This window comes from Mchenga conophoros, linkage group LG10, assembly GCF_057382185.1.
Source record: "Mchenga conophoros isolate Kocher_MC1m ecotype Shallow Benthic linkage group LG10, M_conophoros_male_GT1.1, whole genome shotgun sequence".
In the NCBI taxonomy this organism is placed as follows: Eukaryota; Metazoa; Chordata; class Actinopteri; order Cichliformes; family Cichlidae; genus Mchenga; species Mchenga conophoros.
Window position 1 is genome coordinate 17468689 of NC_140535.1, and position 17219 is coordinate 17485907.

A 17219-nucleotide genomic window follows, 5' to 3' on the forward strand; every position below is an offset into this window, starting at 1 on the left:
TTAAAGGACTTCCTACTACAAGTCTCATTCACCCAGTCACGCACTTTTATTCATGCCTAAGTGCTTTACAACATTCATTCACCCACACGCACACATCGGGGATGCAGTATCAGTTTGTTGATCAAAAAGGAGCATAAAGGGCAACTTTTTGCCTGAGGATACTTCAGCTCAAGGAATTAGGGATCGACCCACCAACCTTGCAAATAGCATACAACCCACTCCACTACCTGAGCCACAGCCTAGCCTTAAATTTTGGGAGAGACGATTAATTAATGTAACTTCCACTTGAATTGTCATTATTTATTTTGTTATTCCTGTTATTATTTCTTTTGCCCTCAGATGGCTGCCCCTCACTGAGCCTGATTCTGCGTTTTCCTTCCCACTGTCACCAAGTGCTTGCTAAAAGGTCGTTTGATTGTTGTGGTTATCTCTCTATCATTGTAGGGTCTTTACCTTGCAATATAAAGCACCTTGCTGTTGTGATAGGCATTATATAAATAAAATGTAATTCAATTGAATTTACTTTGACATTTAATGCTGGTTAACTAGCATAGCAGCCTAGTGTGTCCCACTGTGACCCACTTGGGTACACACAGTTGACTTGCTGGCATAGCTATCAGCCTGAAAGAACGTAGAAGCTTGTAGTTACAGTTTTGACACCATATAATCAGTCAACTTGATCTTGGGCATTGTTACTGACATAAGTATGGTCTCCACCATTTCTAGAGTATAGTTTTTCCTCTCAAATCTTTTTTTAGAACTGTCGTTGTCTTTGTTGGTTTTGACAACAATCACACATTGTTATGCAGAAATTAATTGTACAAATTCCCCCAAAATATTTCAGCAACATTAGGAATTCATAATTCTAAATAATATTATATCTAATAACAATTTTTTTTTTTACTTGTTCAATACCTAAAAATAAATAAATAAAATAAAATAAGCTGTTTTTGTTCTTGGCATGGAAGTCCAGATTTTGATAAATTGATAAAGCCTTGAACAGTGAGTCAAAGTGCCAGCACACCAGGACCCTGAAAATGAAGCTGCCAAACAGAATTCAACCATCATTAATTATATCATTCACACCTGTAATTTTCCAACTGTGACATGTCAAAATGTCCTCTGTGAAAAGGCCTATTGATTTCCTGTCTTTGTATCTGCTGTGTCATATTATCCCATAACAATTCCAAAGCAATGAGCCGAGTTGGTAATAATACTGTTGTTCAAACATTATGATAATAGGAATACTGCTATACATTGGTATTACTTCAAATTTGACCTGCTGCACTAATTCAGCATAATGGCTCATTATGTATTAGTATGTCTTCTAATCCATAATGACTATTACGCACTATTGCAAAGCAGTTAAGATACTCTGCAGCTTTTAATTGGTTGGCTACTTTACTACCTGCTAGGAATCCTTGTTAACTGTACTTGCCCCACACTTTTTATGATGGTAGAGTGTCTGGCTTGTTTTGAGTATTTACTGCTTATTTGAACTGCTCCAGACTCTATCACAAGGACGGCACAAGCCACAGGAATGTTTTGCACTGGTGAATGAACATTCTTCAAATAAAATACATGTAAATAAATAAATAAACTTTTGCAGCTGAATCCCATAAAGCAAGTTCAGTAATATGCATACTTTTCTTAAACCCTCAGGACTTTCTCCTATGAAAGTTGTTCAATATTTTATTGCAGTTGTTGCTCTTTGCACAAGAGATGTGCACCTCCATTTCCTCATCGAGGCCGCAGAGCTTCACTCTGCCTTAGACCAGAACAAAAATCAATAATTGCCGTTGACTGGTCACTAAAATATACACTGCTGTCTGGTAAGGTGTTGTGCAGACTAAAATACCACAGACATTCACAATAAAGGTTTCTATTGGTCAGATGCTGATTATATCCCAAAAACAGGGGAAGGGGGGATAAAAGCGTAATGATAACACAGAAATAAGATTTAGTGTAATAAAGAAAATAAGACCTTCTATATTTCCTGCTGTAGAAGCAACATGTCTTCAGCCTTGCCATTAAACTCACAGTAGCAACTCAAAGCATATATTATAACTGCCAAGAAAAGTCCCTGCAGTGCTCAAAGAAAGGGGGGGGGGGGGGGGGAGGCATATCCAGGGTCCAAAAAGCTGAGGAGAGATGTTAAAGGTAAGATAAGATGATGACAAGAAGGGGATGTTTTTGTCAGCTGCTGTGCCATGTACATGCAAAATCAGCAAGTGATCTGCAGACATTTCACCTCCAAAAAGCAAGTGAACTTTGCCTTTTAAATACGGGTTTGAAATAATTAGACGTCTGATGAGGACATTGTTTGGACTGCAGTGCACCATCTTTACTATGTGACTGGCAGGCAGATGAGTTGTGGTGACAAGTGGACACACTTTCAATTCAGATTTAGTTGCATTTGTTGAAGTCCATACTACTTTCATTAACATTTCCATTAGTTTTTTGGGGATATATATATATATATATATATATATATATATATATATATATATATATATATATATATATATATATATATATATATATATATATATATTGAGGCAGATTTTTGGTCTGGAGTATTCAGGTGTTTGTTAACACGATGCCAAGAAGGGAATTAGTTGTTGCTGTCCAGAATTCTAGGAAGGGTTATAAGAGAATTTCCAAACAACTTTAAATTCATCAATCTACAGTATGAAAAAAAGATTTTTCACACATGGAAAACATTCAAGACAGTTGCCAATCTTCCCAGGATTGGGCCGCCCAGCAAATTAACCTCAAGGTTAGACTGAATAATGTTCAGAGAAACTGCAAAAAAAACCAACCAAATATGACTTGCTTGGAAGTGCTGCCAGGAGAAAACGTCTTCTCTCTGAAACAAACATGGCAGCATTAGCATGACTTAGGTTTGCAAAGTTGCATCTGAAGAAACCACAAGACTTATGAAAAAATGTGATTTAGACTTGTTTTGCAGACACAGGACCATGGGCAGCTTGATGTCATTAAGTTGACCATGAACTCTTTCGTATACCACAGTATCCATCTGTGCAATCGATCCCACGGCTGCAAATCTACAACAGAATGTCTGAAAAAGAAAAGAATCAAGGTGTCGAAATGGCCGAGTCAAAGTCCAGACCTCTACCCGACTAACGTGCTCTGGTCCTCGGGAGAGCTGTTCATAAAGAAAACCCTGCAAACCTCAATGCAATAAAGCAATGCTGTAAAGAAAAGTGGGCCAAAATCCCTCCACAATGATGTGAGAGACTGATAAACTCATACAAAAACCATTATCTCAAGTTCTCAAAGTTCTTGCTGCTAAAGGTGTACAAGCTAGTGAATAATAAGGACATAACATGGCTATATATATGTATGTATGCATTGCTGAATTTCCCTCTGTGTTAAATCATGAACGTTGCTATATTGTTGATTTTAGCAGCAAATGTGACCGTAAAAATATTCAACCCCGTTTTTACTCAGTTGGACTGAATTGTTTCACAGGTAAAAACATTTCAGCACATTCATTATTCATTTGTCATCCTCAGACTCAAGATTGCTTTGATTTTATCTGTCTCACAAGGAAGGCTTAGTCCCATACCGGCTCACCTTAACAGGCTTTTAGAGTTTTAAATGGGTGAGTCAACCATCACCAATAAGTCAAATATTCTACACTTCACAGCATGCTGCATAGACCTGATGTAGGATAGTGAATACAGAATCAGCAGTTATAGAAAACTGATACGTGACCTCACTTTTTTCTTTCTGCACAAATCCAAATGTCCTCAGTTTCTCTGAATCCAATTCCAGCATGGAAAAGCAGCATGATTAAACAAAGGAACTTGAAGTATCATCCAGAAAATGTACAGCTCACTCCAACATAATGAGGTTAAATTTTGATTTTCTCCACCAGAAGACTTATATAACCCTGTGTGAAGTCTTTGCAGTTTATCTCTGTGTTGTCTGCTTGTGTGTGTCTGTGTGTCTGTGTTCCTTATATAAAGCAAGCTGACTTGCTTTTGTGCATTAAATGTACTCTACTACCTTTTTCATATCATTTTACACAAAAATCAACTTCAAAAGTTAAAACTTTTTTTTTTTACTTTTCCTGCTCTTTCTTCTCTTTCCTGCCATTAATTTAATGTGATTTGAGCAGAACTAAGAATTACAGTGTAAATAAAGCTCACATCCATACTCGCTCACTTACAGGGATGATAGCAGCTTGAAATATTACACCCCAGCCTGCACACTGGTGTCACTGTTAACTTTGGACAGTCTTTTTTATAAAAAACAAAAACAAAAAACTTTCCCTCAGAGCCATGGAAGTTTTCGTGCTTTAAATAGTTGGTGGGGGGGAGGTGAACGTGGAGGGAGGCTGCTAATGTAGGAATGACACCACGGTGTGTTTTGTTACATGATGTCAAACAAAGATGGCAACTGGATGAGTAAGCTGCTCATTAAGGCACACATGGAGCTGTGGACCCTAGAATGGAGCAAGGGGACTAGTTTTAGTGGTGATGTGGGGGCGGAGGGGGGGGGGGGGGGGGGGGGTGACCACAATCCGATCATCTGTCTTGCTCAAGGACACTCTGGCAACACGAAGAGACCTAAGGCAGGATCTGGTTGAACATTTGAACCGCCTCCTTAAAAATAGGATGGCACTCCTATGTTGAGATATCCCACTTAATATGATACTCGTGATGGAAATTCCAGTTTACCTGCTTAAATATTGCAGGTTACATTTCTGTGGTTAAACGCCGTTTAATCCTCCATGGCAACGCTGCTGTTATAGTTTGATGGGAAGCGGGATTGGTCAACAGCAGCTGACCGCGCCCTCAACCCATATAAGCTACCTACCAAACTATTACCATCAAGTGTCGGGGGAATGACGGCTCTGCTGCCGCTGCTGCTGCTGCTGCTGCCCTCGGTGCGGCGGAGGAGAGAAAGCATCTTTGTTTGTACAGAGAAGCTCTGGGCTTCCCTGCCCGCCTGCCTCCATCTACACAGCAACATTTGAAGATAAGAATATCCTTTCTGAAGACAGAGGTCGCTTATTCATCTGCCGCATTCATCTCTGCTCAATTTAGGATTTTTTTTCCCCCTTTCCCCCCTCCTCCTCTTCCTCATCCTCTCTTCTCTCTCCCTGTCTTTTGCCTGGCTGGAATAATCAAACCCTCCCTGTATCCATGTGTCGGATCGCTGGATGATGCACAGGTAGGCTAAATGACACCGCACACCTCCTACACAGAAACGACCTTATGGACGGCGATAATTGGCTTTAAAGCGTGCTGCAGTAGAAAGCTACAAGATAAGCCTCGCTGTATCAGTGTCTGTGTGTTTTTATTTTTATTATTTTTATTTTGTTTTTCAATGTCAGTGGTCCAGAATTGTTTGCATTTCAATTCTTGTGGGGGGGGCGATAGGCTGCTGCTCACCAATTATGGACACTTCTCCTGAGGTTTCTTTTGGAGATTTCACTTAAAGCAACGAGAGATAATCACATTTAAAAACCAAGCCGCCTTTTCCCTTCTCTCTCTAACGCTTTGCTTTTTTGTATCCGTGTTTACAGTCAGTTGAGGGAGGGTGGAGGAGAGGTATGGTTTCCAAATTCAACACGGTTGCGGTTGAGGTCGCTTAATTGCGTGCCGGCAGACATGCCCTGTGGTTAGGCTACAGCACATACAGCGGGGGCTTTTCCTTTGAATACAGGCTGCACAACACACACACACACGCACACACACACGCACAAGCCATTGTTTCATTTCGTCAGATGCCACATGCCGGGATGGCTAGGTATTAATTTTTTATATAAAAAAGTGAAGTTAAGGTGGTCTTTGAGTCATGCAGCACGCAGGGCCCTTGTCTCCGAAATGCTCGAGGTAGCCTATTTATTATTGAGAGGGATTTCATGTTCTGTGCCAGAGGACTGGCCAGTTTAAAGATAGGAGAAGGAGAGACAGGCAGACACAGAGAGGGAGAGAGAGAGAGGGAGGGAACAGTGGAGTAAAACAGTTGTCACATCCTTTGCATCCTCAGCAGCTTCACTTTAATATTATCTTTAAAACCTGAGAAAGTTGTGCACTGGAAATTATGATTATTGATATGTTTTTGATATATATATTTGTGTGATGAGAGTAGTTGCTCAAACCTGTAGCCCACTAGGCCTATTTATGCTCCCACAGGAATCTGCAGCTTCCACGCAGCAGGTTATGTAGCACCAATTAAGAAGCGTTGGCCGCTGATGAGGTGCTGTGGTTCAATTTGGAGCTTGTTTTCAAAAATGTATTTATTTTTTCCTCCCCTTTACACAATTGACAGCAAATCATCACCACTAACATACCACGCTGCATCTATTACTTGGATGAATGTGAATGAACAGAAACAGACACTAGTTAATCATCTGCTATTGTTCACTGGATTGCGTAAATTGGTGTAGTTCAGATTCTTAGTCTTGTAATTCAGTTTAATTACATCATCTTTCTTTTTTTCTTTTTTTTGAGTGTCTTCAGTGCTGTCGCTTAAAATGGTAACGAGTCTAGGTCACAGCTGGATATTAGCCCCAGTAATTAGATTAATTTATCAAAAAAAAAGAGGGGAGGTGCCCAAGATTCTGAGCTATGCTGCTGCTGCACATTTCACAGGAGTGCTGCTGCCCTCCCTTCACCCTGGAAACCAATTTGCTTTGCAAATTCTACTCCACCTGTAATCCAATCCATTTTGTTACTTGGTTCTCTAAAATCTAGGTATTTACAACTCAGGTAGCTGCATGAAAAATGCTTTTCACTTAAAGTAAGTAACCACCTGTGCTTGACTATCGTTGCATGCAATCTTTTAGCACCTCTGTTGTGGACAGCGCACAAGTGTTGCATCTCAGATTGCACATTTTCTCATCAACACTCTTAAATCCCTGCTGCTTTGGCTGACAGACTCATTTAAATGCTATGTTATTCTTTAGTAAGGCACTTGGTTTTCTTAAATGAGAGCTGTGTTGACAACAACCAAGGCTTGCAATGCTCCAAACCTGAACAATGGACTTATGCAATGCAGAGCATGACTTTTTGTGTATATAGTGTGTGTGTGTTGGGTATTTTTTTATGATAATATTTCCAGGCAGCATTGCAACAGCAGGGTGTGTCACAGTCTTGCCTTTTTGTTTTCTATTTTAATTTCCCTTTTTCATCTTTTGTATGTGCAGCTTGCAGCAAATTTCCTGTGTTTATTTTTATAAGTTATCAGCTCTGTTTTGACACAGAGTATGCCACTGGCAATATTTTGCTCATCATTTAGTATTTTTTATGCCTTCGGTGTCATCTTTTCCCAACTCTTGTTGCTATAATCTGGCTCACAAGACATCTGTCTCCATTGCTGCTTCCAGTGAGACTTAAGGGTTTGGACAGAGAGTTAGTTTTTTTTTGTTGTTTTTTTTTTAATTGACGTCACAGCTGCTGTTACCCACATAATACAACCAGTATTAATTCAATTGAAAATAATATCAGAAATTATTTTATAGCTGTTAATAGTATTAAGCTGCATCCACATTACTTCACATTAAGCTTAATGCTGGAATGTATTTGAGCCATTATCTGTTAAAGCTGCACTTATTTGAATTTTTTACATTAGCATGGTGCCTGCTAAGTATGAAAAGGAAATTTAGAATTAAGATGTCGTGCCTAAAGCACCAGCCAATATGCAAAGAGAGATGGATGACTGGGTGACGTGAAGGAGGAGACTGCTTGAAATAACAACAGGGCAGAGTTGACATGGTGTGTGTGCGTGTGTCACAGCTCAATAGCTTCAGCGTGCATACTGGGGAAGTGGAAGTTTACAGATATTGTGCGGCATTGCGAATCGTGTCGCTTCCTCTCTATCATACCCCATCAAGGTCACATCCACAGACTGAAAGTGGTGGCCCTGGCCTTTTCCACTTCTGGCTCTGGCAGAGGAACGGGGCCCGCGGACCACTGCTGCTTCTAATCAGGGCTGACGCGTGACTCAGTTGCATGCCAGCTGCGCAGCCAAACAGGGATTATGTCCCTGGATAGTGAAGACAAAAAAAGGTCACAGTTGAGATCTTTGTCTCGCTACACCTTTGGGGAGTTGGGGTTATTTCATTATTTGCACATTATATTTAATGAACTTTGCTCAAATGACTGAAACAAAATACTTAAACAACTGAAATCCTACGCACAATACAAGTCATACAGCCAGCAGTCCTATAGTCAGAGTTGGGAAACCAGCAGCGCTGTTGGTTAAGTTGCAATCTGGGTCATTGTGCCACTTGTTTTAAAGGGTAGCTGTAAGGCTGTAAGACAGTATTAGTCCAGATATGGATACTGAAATTTTGAAAAGTAAAATAATAATCTTCATATGTGGCGGCAACTGATTTAGAAAGCTTGATTGGTCTTGTTATATATCTGTGAAATAATTGACAGTGAAATTGCCCGTTATTTTCACCGCAGGTGGTACAGTAGGTGGAATGGAGCGGAAGGTGGTCTGTAATTTTCTGTAAGCAGAATGCTACTCAGGAATCAGCAAAGGTTGGTACACCAGGGCCTGTCATACTGGGAGGCGTCGTGACAGAAATGTTTTCTGAAAAGCTCAGCTGTAATTCATTAAATATGTGCATGACAAAAAAATTGCACCAGATCATATTTTAGCACGACGGTGCAGCCATTATGAAGAAGGAATGACATTTGCTAGGTATTTCTTTCCGTTAGTTCTCATTAATGAAATGCTGTGAGACTGAAATTAGTTTTTTTTTTTTTTTTTTTTTTGGCTGTGCAACAAATAACGAAATGTAAAATGCTTATGTGCTGTTTTGGGGGGGTGGAATAACAGCGCGGGGAGAAGAATGAGGAAACCTCAAACTTGTGATGTTATCAGTTATGAAGTCTAGACAGTCTCTGGAACTAGCGGCACATTTTGACACTTTGTTTCAGGAGTATTGGTACATTTTCTGCTGCATAAAAGACGATGCTCCTGTACAACAGTACTCACCCCTACCCCCCACCCCCACCCCCATTCCCTCCACCACCACTCTATGGTGCACACAACTTTTTTTTGTAATTAATGGGCTCCTAAGGTTGACACCACAGTCTCCAATCAGCCTCTGGCCTTGATTAAGAGGCTATTGTATTGCAGTAATAGCAGAGGAAAACAGAAGCGAAGTAAGTGTTCATAATCTCACAGTTTAACTTTGCATGGCACCGTAGTAATTCCAAATGAAAATAGCATAAAGAATAATGAGTTCTTGGAGTGCATATAAAAAAAACCCCTAAAGGTGATATTTATAATAAGCATTTACTGTTAAACTTGGGATACATGAGCCAGTAGGTGAAGAAAGCAGGATTGTTATTCTGCTCCATTCAGGTGTCTTCTGCATGTTCAGGAGTGTTGCAATACATTGCAAATTTATTTCAGCTCGTCCATCGTTGCTACCGTGTGACAACATGAGAAAAGGGAACTGCACTGTTACCCAAAATGTGCCCAGGCAGCATAATCAGTGCCCTTTGAGATATAAAACACAATATCACCCTGTCAGTACATTATGCAGTTACGGTGCTCAGAAAACAGCAATGCAACAAGATCCTGCTGAAATCCGGAGCAAAGAACAGAAACTACTCTCTGTGCTCCAGTTACTGTATCATTTCAAATCTGCATTTTCTATCTAACCCATTGTTTGGCAACTTAGCAGGCACACCGTAATATTATTAGAGGTGTCTTTGTTTTCCTAATTCTGAAATATTTACAGTTCAGTGTCCCCAAACTGTGGATCTTTATTTATTAAAAAGAGCCAGTAATTCCTAGAATATCATCACATTTCTGCATATTGATATATTCTAAACTTGTGTGATCTTTTACTTTGGCGAGCCTCATATCTGGTTTTGCATTCCTAAATGCTTTAGTAATGAATGTCAAAGAAAAAAATAAATCAAAGGTCCAACAACAGACTGGATCCAATGCATTATTCATGAGAGCACTGGGTTAGCTTCTTTTACAGTACATCAGTGCCATCTTTAAATAAGTGTGCGCAGAAGCCTGTTTCTTCCACTAAAACAGTGATGACATGTGGAAGGTCAGACATTCACCTTGGCTGACTGTCAGTCTGGTACAGTAATACACATTATCTTCATCAGTGAGTCAGCCCATAATGTTGGAACTGAAAAAAAGGGGGTGGGTGGGGGGTTTGGGTCAGTGGGGGATGCTACAGTAAGGCAAACTGAAATGTTTTGATTGAACTTGCATCAGATCTGTTGCCAGAGATGTCTGACGGGGCTACGGAGGTCTTATACTGTCTTAGTTTCAGATTGCTCAATGAATCTTTCTCTTTCATACCAGACATTACTCTCACCAGCAAAGGCATTAATCTTTTCAAGCTAATATCCACAGGACTCTGGCTTAGAAGGAATGTGAGCACTCACGATGAAAGGAAGCTTATGTATGGGGAAAAATAAGAGCAGGAAACCTGGCCAGCCATAGTAAATTGCATTGTAACACTTGGGGTTAAAAGAGCAAAGTCTTGCAAGCTTTCGTTTCTCCTTCCTTATCATCTCACATTAAGGTGGATGACAGATTTATGTGGAGGCAATTGATCAGCTGCCTGACTGTCCATCCATCACGCTGATCTCTGCTGTGCCTGAACCAGGCCTGTCACACTCAGATGACCAGCGGACTGCAGCGTCGGGGATGGTGTGGTAAACACTGGGACAGTCATTTATTTCAATTCAATCTGTGTCTTCGGGCGTCTCTCATGGGGAACAGATTCATGCTAATTTGTTATAGTATGCATCGGAAATCTCATCTAATGCTGCATTGCAAAATCAATCTTATCCTTGACTGAAGCGGCTGCTTCTATAAAGGAGTTTGTCTCTTGCGTCCTACCTGTATGAGGAGGCTCCATGCTGTATCAGTGTCAACATTCATTGGGTTTTAGTGGAGCTTTCTGATCCTGGCCAAGAAGCTGTTACCCAAGATTAACCCAGGTTGTTCTGTTGCATTGCTGGTGAAGAGGAGAGAGGAGTGTGTGTGTGTGTGTCTGTGTCTTGTGTGTGAAGGAAAGAATCAGTGAATAGGATCTTTTCTTGCTCCCACTCTCCATTTTGTCTGGTGGCATCATTCTCAGGATGAGATGTGACAGCACTGGATGATCTAATCATGGATGTCATAGCATAGCTGCTTATTAACTGAGATTTCAAGGGCAAACATTTTCATCATTAGTAGTATGCTGTATAAATGGGTGAGCTCCACAAGCAAGTACAGTGCTGAATGATGGCTCCTGGTAATGTCACTGAAGCACAGGAGGGCCTTTGCTGTCTCATTAAATTTTTTGTGCATATATTTTAGGAAGCGTCTTTATGAGGAGCTAAGTTACAGAACCTACATTGCTACACAGTGCTCTACTAGAGGACCGAATCTCAACGGCAAATTAATTCTTCCTTGAGAGTTGAGAGGGAAGGTCCGTCATTTATAATAAAGATCTCTGGGGTTGCTTTCATGAGGGTTGTGTTTAAGAGTATTTGCATATCCAGAGTCTTGAAGAGGCACTCTGAAAGATGGGGGAATTCATAAAGTTGCACAGTAAGGACTTCAATGATCTTTGATATCGGCACTGTATCTGTTAGCTCACTGACAGTGTATTTTATCTTCACTGCTTTTGGATCAGTGTATTTTTGTGCAGATTGAATTAAAGTTCAGCTTTTTAGAAACCTCTGGTATCTCCCAATGAGATGTTATCCTTTGTTAGCCCTGTATGAGCTACAGCACACTGGTGAAAACCGATGGAACGCTTTCAGTATTTTGATTGGATTTGATTTTTTTGCATGTGAAAATGTTAATCAACAAGGCAATCATTTAATTAACTTTATATACAAATTCATGATGCTGCCCTTTATTATCAGTGCTTGTATAGTATTAGTATTAGTAGGCTACAACTTACCTTGTGATTGTGTGAACAGCTAGTACTATTCAGAAGAGTGAAATGTAGAGATGCATTAACTGCAATTGTCTTGGTTGATGTCAATTGTTTTTAAGTGGGACCTGCAGATTTTTGGCACTGCCGATTTCTTTCTGAGTACTATAGCTACCAGCAAAACCAAGCAAAATCATATTTTTTCATTATTCAATATTTTTTGTTAATAAAACAAATGATAAAACAGTTTCCCCCATACTGCTCTGACTGAAAATTAAGTGCTCTGCTACTGGTAAGAGGTACAAGTCATTAATTGCTGTACACCCATCTTTACCTGAAACATTTTCCCCCATAAAACAAAAGCAGTTGCAATAGATTTTTATAAGATAACAAAACAAGCATCAGTTACTCGTATTATTTTCCAATATGTTTATAACTTCCCCAGAACATCAACACTTATCTTTTCCTATCATCTTTCCTTATAACAGGGTTGATCCTTTGCTTATACCAAGCCTAGTGGCATGTGGTAACTCTAGCTAGCTAGCTCAGACCTAGCTAGCTTTTTTAGTATCTTTAAAATGTCCATTTCAGCTTGGTGAGTGTTATTTAAGTGTGCAATTAGGTAAAGGAGTTTTTCATGATGGTCCCCCATGTGCCTTAACTCACAGTTGGGCGCTTTCTAGCCAGTAACATGTTAGCATGTGGGCTATGAGTGTGCTGCAACTATTTGTCTGCATTCGTGTTGCACATGCATTAAAGGTGACATACACGAAGTTGACTGGCCAGCCAGTCATCTGATTCTGGTCCCTAGCTGGTGGATTGGTGTATCTCTAGTAAAATGGGGTAAAATAAATTATATAGTTCACAGATATCCAAACACATCCTCACTAATGCACACCCTCACATTATTTTAACATGGGGCTGAATTTGCTCTCAACAACCATTCAGACATGAGCCATTTTTCTAAAATGCCTGAACAGTGAAAGATTAAACTATCACAGGAATATCAAAAACATCCATCAGAATAAACTGAAAGATTTTCCCACTCATTTGTACTGTAGCTTACCTGTGTGAGATTGACAGCGTCTGACTAAATGGCGCTCTACGCCATTCTTTGCTCGTCCACACACATCAGTCATGTCATTGTATGCTCAAACTGAGTGGAGTGGGTGGCGAGCAGAAAATTGGAATCTTTTTTATAAAATAAAGCTTCAGACAAATGGTTCTCTTCTGAAACAATCTTGTATGTAATTTCTTTTTTTCCCCTGAAAACTGAAATATAAGTAGAAGAACTGAATGTTGACAGAAGATATGTCAGGACAAAAATCTGTCTAATGATGTTAGTGAGTCTTGCCTGAGCTGAGCTTCTCATAGCCACGACCCAACCTCCACCTAAGTGTGCGATGAAGGTGTTGCTCTGATCCCGCTTGGTTGGACAGAGACAGTGATGCAGGCTCATTTGCTGCATGTAAGCGAATAAGCTGGAAGATGCCTGCCGTCTTGTCATTTAAATCACATTTTTTTTGCTGTGGGAACCCAAGCAAATTGCATCTCAGAGGAAAGCATTTCAAATGGCATTACAGTTACAGCAGTGTAGCAAGCAGATGTGCATGGATTTTATCCCTACTACGCCTACAGTACATTTACATTTGCTTAATGAGGGTACTGTGAAGAGTACCATGTTTATGCTTGTAGCTAGTGTTACGTAGTTAGTTACCTAATTACCTGGCTTGCTGGTTTGTGAAAATGTCATCTGTTACAGGCCCTGTTCTACTGAGACAAGGGGAAACTAATGCTTGGCTGACACGCACCCAGTATGTATGGCCTACATAGTGTTGCAGCAGGTAGATAGATACCTTAAATTGGTTGTTCTGCCTGAGTGTTGTTCAAGCCAAAGGCCCATATCTGCTCATATTTATCACACTTAAATCTAAAGGTGCAGTAAAAACACAGTTTTTTCTCTTCAGGCCTGTGTCTCTAAGAGCTTTCCCAGCAAGACAAATTGGCAGATTGTGAAGAAAAATAAGGGCAAAGCAACAGCATGACTACGACCGTAAATGCTACGAAAGTGGCTTGATTGTTTCTGTGGAATATTTACAATTAAAATCAATATTTTCAAAAGGTTGCTTTCATGTCTGATAAAAGCAACCGGCGCAGCGCACAGTGTGAACAGCAGCCACAAACATCTCGTTTTTAGCACTGAAAATACTGGAACGTTTATACATCTCTTTGAATTATGCAACATATAAATCAGGGGGATAACAGCTGACGCAGAGATATGAGTTAACGGTCAAGAAGAGGATCAAGTGGTTGATGAAGATGAGGATAATGACGGCCTTGTTGATGATGAGGAGTATATGCCTAATGGCAAGGGTGACGGTCGTGCGGATGCAGATGTTGATGAGGGCGGTGATTGTACCGCTCAAGCTTGCAGCTGAGCTAAAAAAGCATTCCACAAATACAAGAAAAGCAAAGCACACATAAAATCTCAATAGCAAACGCTTCTAGCTTGAAAAGGCACAAATGTGATACCTTAGGCTGGTAGAAAATTCAGAAAGACATATTTGACGATGTGTCTGTTTGAGGACTACAAGCATTTTTTTTTTCTTTAAAACATTTTTCATTTAACAGAATGCATACCAAAGTCCAAATGCAGCTACATTAAAAAAAGAATTCCGTGCTTTTGGAAATGCTTTGCCTATTTGCTTTCTTGCTGAGAGTGAGATGAGAAGATTGATAGCACTCTCATGTCTTTACAGTAAATATGAAACTCCTGCCAGCAGCCAGCTAACTTATCTTACCACATAGTGCGGAAACAGGTGGAAAATGGCTACCCTGGCTCTTTTCAGAGGTAACAAAATATTCCTTCCAGCACCTCTCTGTAAAGCTCCCCTAAAAGACATGTTGCACTTAGTCGGTATGAAACCAAACTGTAGAAAATTATTTTGCTGTCAGCTACTGTCTAGGCTCCATAAAACTACTGCTCCAGGCTTTGCACTAAGTGAAGTTAGCCTGTTGCTGCTGATTATCTACACTGAAAAAGAAATCCATTTAAATAATGGGAAATGTCCCGGTCATTTTATCCCCAGCTCATTTGTCAGAATTTTATCGTAAATTGTAAAATTCAGTGCATTTCAAGATTTAAAGAAAAACACCCATAAAAATGAAAGATTTTAAAATGGTAAATTGTTCTAAATCTACTATAGTGTGTAGTCTGCAGTGTACACTCAAAAAATAGATTTGAGAATTGTGTCACTTTTCTCATATTAGTTTTGATATAACAAGACAGCCAATGACCCTTTCTCTAAATGTTAACACGAGCAAGCACGCTGCTATAAAATACCATCTAAAATGAGGTTATTAGATAGGAGAAGCACCTGATAAGTCTAATACTGACGTTCAATATGAACCATGTTGTTTATCAGCTCATCTTTTATTTAGCAGGTGCAGAATCAGCAACTAAACGGCGTCCATCTCACCAGTGCAGCATCAGTTCTTGCATTTTTTAAAAATTCATCACCGTCAATAGCCAACTGCAAAAACGTACACTGCAAACCTGACACTTTTTGTTAACACATAAAATAAAAATAAGCAGTCCCTCATTGCTGATGAAATACCTCGATTCTCTCCCTTAGCCCACCTGCCAAAGTAGATGATGTGTCCTCATCATAAAAAAAGTAGGCCTAGATGTCATGTATGAGTAATTAAAGTTTCATGTTACACAAGCCACTATAGATGAGTGCATGCCCATCATAAAAGATTGACTCATTCCAAGGAAGCTGCCTCCAAAAAAAAAAAGTACTGAGGAAAAAGTAGAAGGGATGAAATGTAAGATTCATAAAGCTGGGAGAAGAAGAGAACGTGTTGTTTGCAACATGACATACATTTGAAGTCGGGACACTGTCATGCAGTGTGGAAAAATATGGATGCCACTAGGAGCGCTGAGAGCCTGGAACAGCAACACAGATACCCACAAAATGCATGAAAGAACACCAGGATGTTCCATTTACCAATTTACCAAATAATCATCTCTGCATTACGTTTGGGTTACAAACAGGATGAACTGTGTTAAGTGAGCAAACAGTGGCTTAAAACAAAAGCTGAGTGACAAAAAGGTAACGCGTGTGAAGAGAAAGAGACTCACCTAAGTGTCTCATGCACACTGCTGGGAGGAAAACGGTATCTCTGGGGATGATAATTGGATGACACCAAATTAGAAGCTGGGAGTGTTTACACACTGTTGCATTTAATAAATGGAAAATGAGAACCCCTTGAGCATCTGACCATCAAATGCATGTGTAGATCTGCTTATTAGCTTTTATTTTATTGATGGAAAAAGTAATGTCACTTTTATGTGTGTAGGAAATATGAAGCCACAGTCATCAGCAGCTATTATAGTTTGCATAAAGACTGGAAGTAGGGGGGGACACCGGAAGTATTGCTCTCTGATAAAAGAAAACCTTCCATTGAAAGGAAAAAATACAAATAATTGATACTATCCACTAACTGAGGGGGGTGGAAGTGGTTAACAAAAAGCTTTTAAATGTCCTTAAATCTAAACCACATGTCAGACAAACAACATAAAAGGCATTCAGTGCATAATGTCCAAAGCTGCCACAGTTTATTGCTATTCAAAGTCCAGGAAATTGCGCTTTAGTATTGTCACGCTCATGTCTTTCAACCATAAAAAAATCACTTTCAGTAACATTTAGTATTTGATCTATGCTTCAAACAAAGTGGAAAACGATCACGGAAATATATTAAAGAGAGTTTGATTTTTATTGTTAAAAGCTGCGGACTTCTCTAAAGTACACCTACCCAGTAGGTGTAGCAGAAAAAAACAAGAGAAGAAAATAAACACCCTTGTCAAATTACTCACTCGCTCACCTCACAAATAACCTGCACTGGTTGCAAATATTGCAAAGTAATTTAACTTGACCTTTGGAAGGTAATGGAGCCACTGTTAACCATAAATTCAAGGATGAGTCGAGTGAAACGCGGCCACATAACAAGGGCTGAAATTCGTGAGACATTCACTCTGCTTTTATCTAAAGAGCTTCAGTAAAAGTCGTGGCATTAAGTAAAATGAAGTGGCTTTAATGAAACATTCTAAATATACATTTAAGAAACTGAATATGGGTCAACATTCTTGGATGGGTAACGGTTAGAGCATTTACATTGCACATTCTTGGTCTCCAGAGGATGATTTGTACTCACTTTTTTAGCCCCCAGCCTGCGCTTTACATTTGCAGTTTTTTGTGATTTACCGTGACTTTCATTGCATTTTACTTCTAGCTCGTTTGTGTGTTCAGTACTTTTT

General features: G+C 39.7%; 1 protein-coding gene across 6 annotated transcripts in view; it reads left to right on the forward strand.

Moving 5' to 3' along the window:
• The first annotated feature begins 4676 nt into the window (after positions 1-4676).
• Positions 4677-17219, forward strand: part of LOC146565662 (neurexin-2-like) — a 143866-nt gene continuing 131323 nt past the window's right edge. For 2 of the 6 annotated variants that reach the window (XM_085288978.1, XM_085288976.1), the window contains exon 1: positions 4682-5205. The gene's annotated coding sequence lies outside the window, so the exon portion shown is untranslated. Of the gene's footprint in view, positions 5206-17219 lie in introns of all 6 variants that reach the window. The other 4 variants (XM_085288974.1, XM_085288977.1, XM_085288979.1 and 1 more) reach the window with 3 other exon arrangements.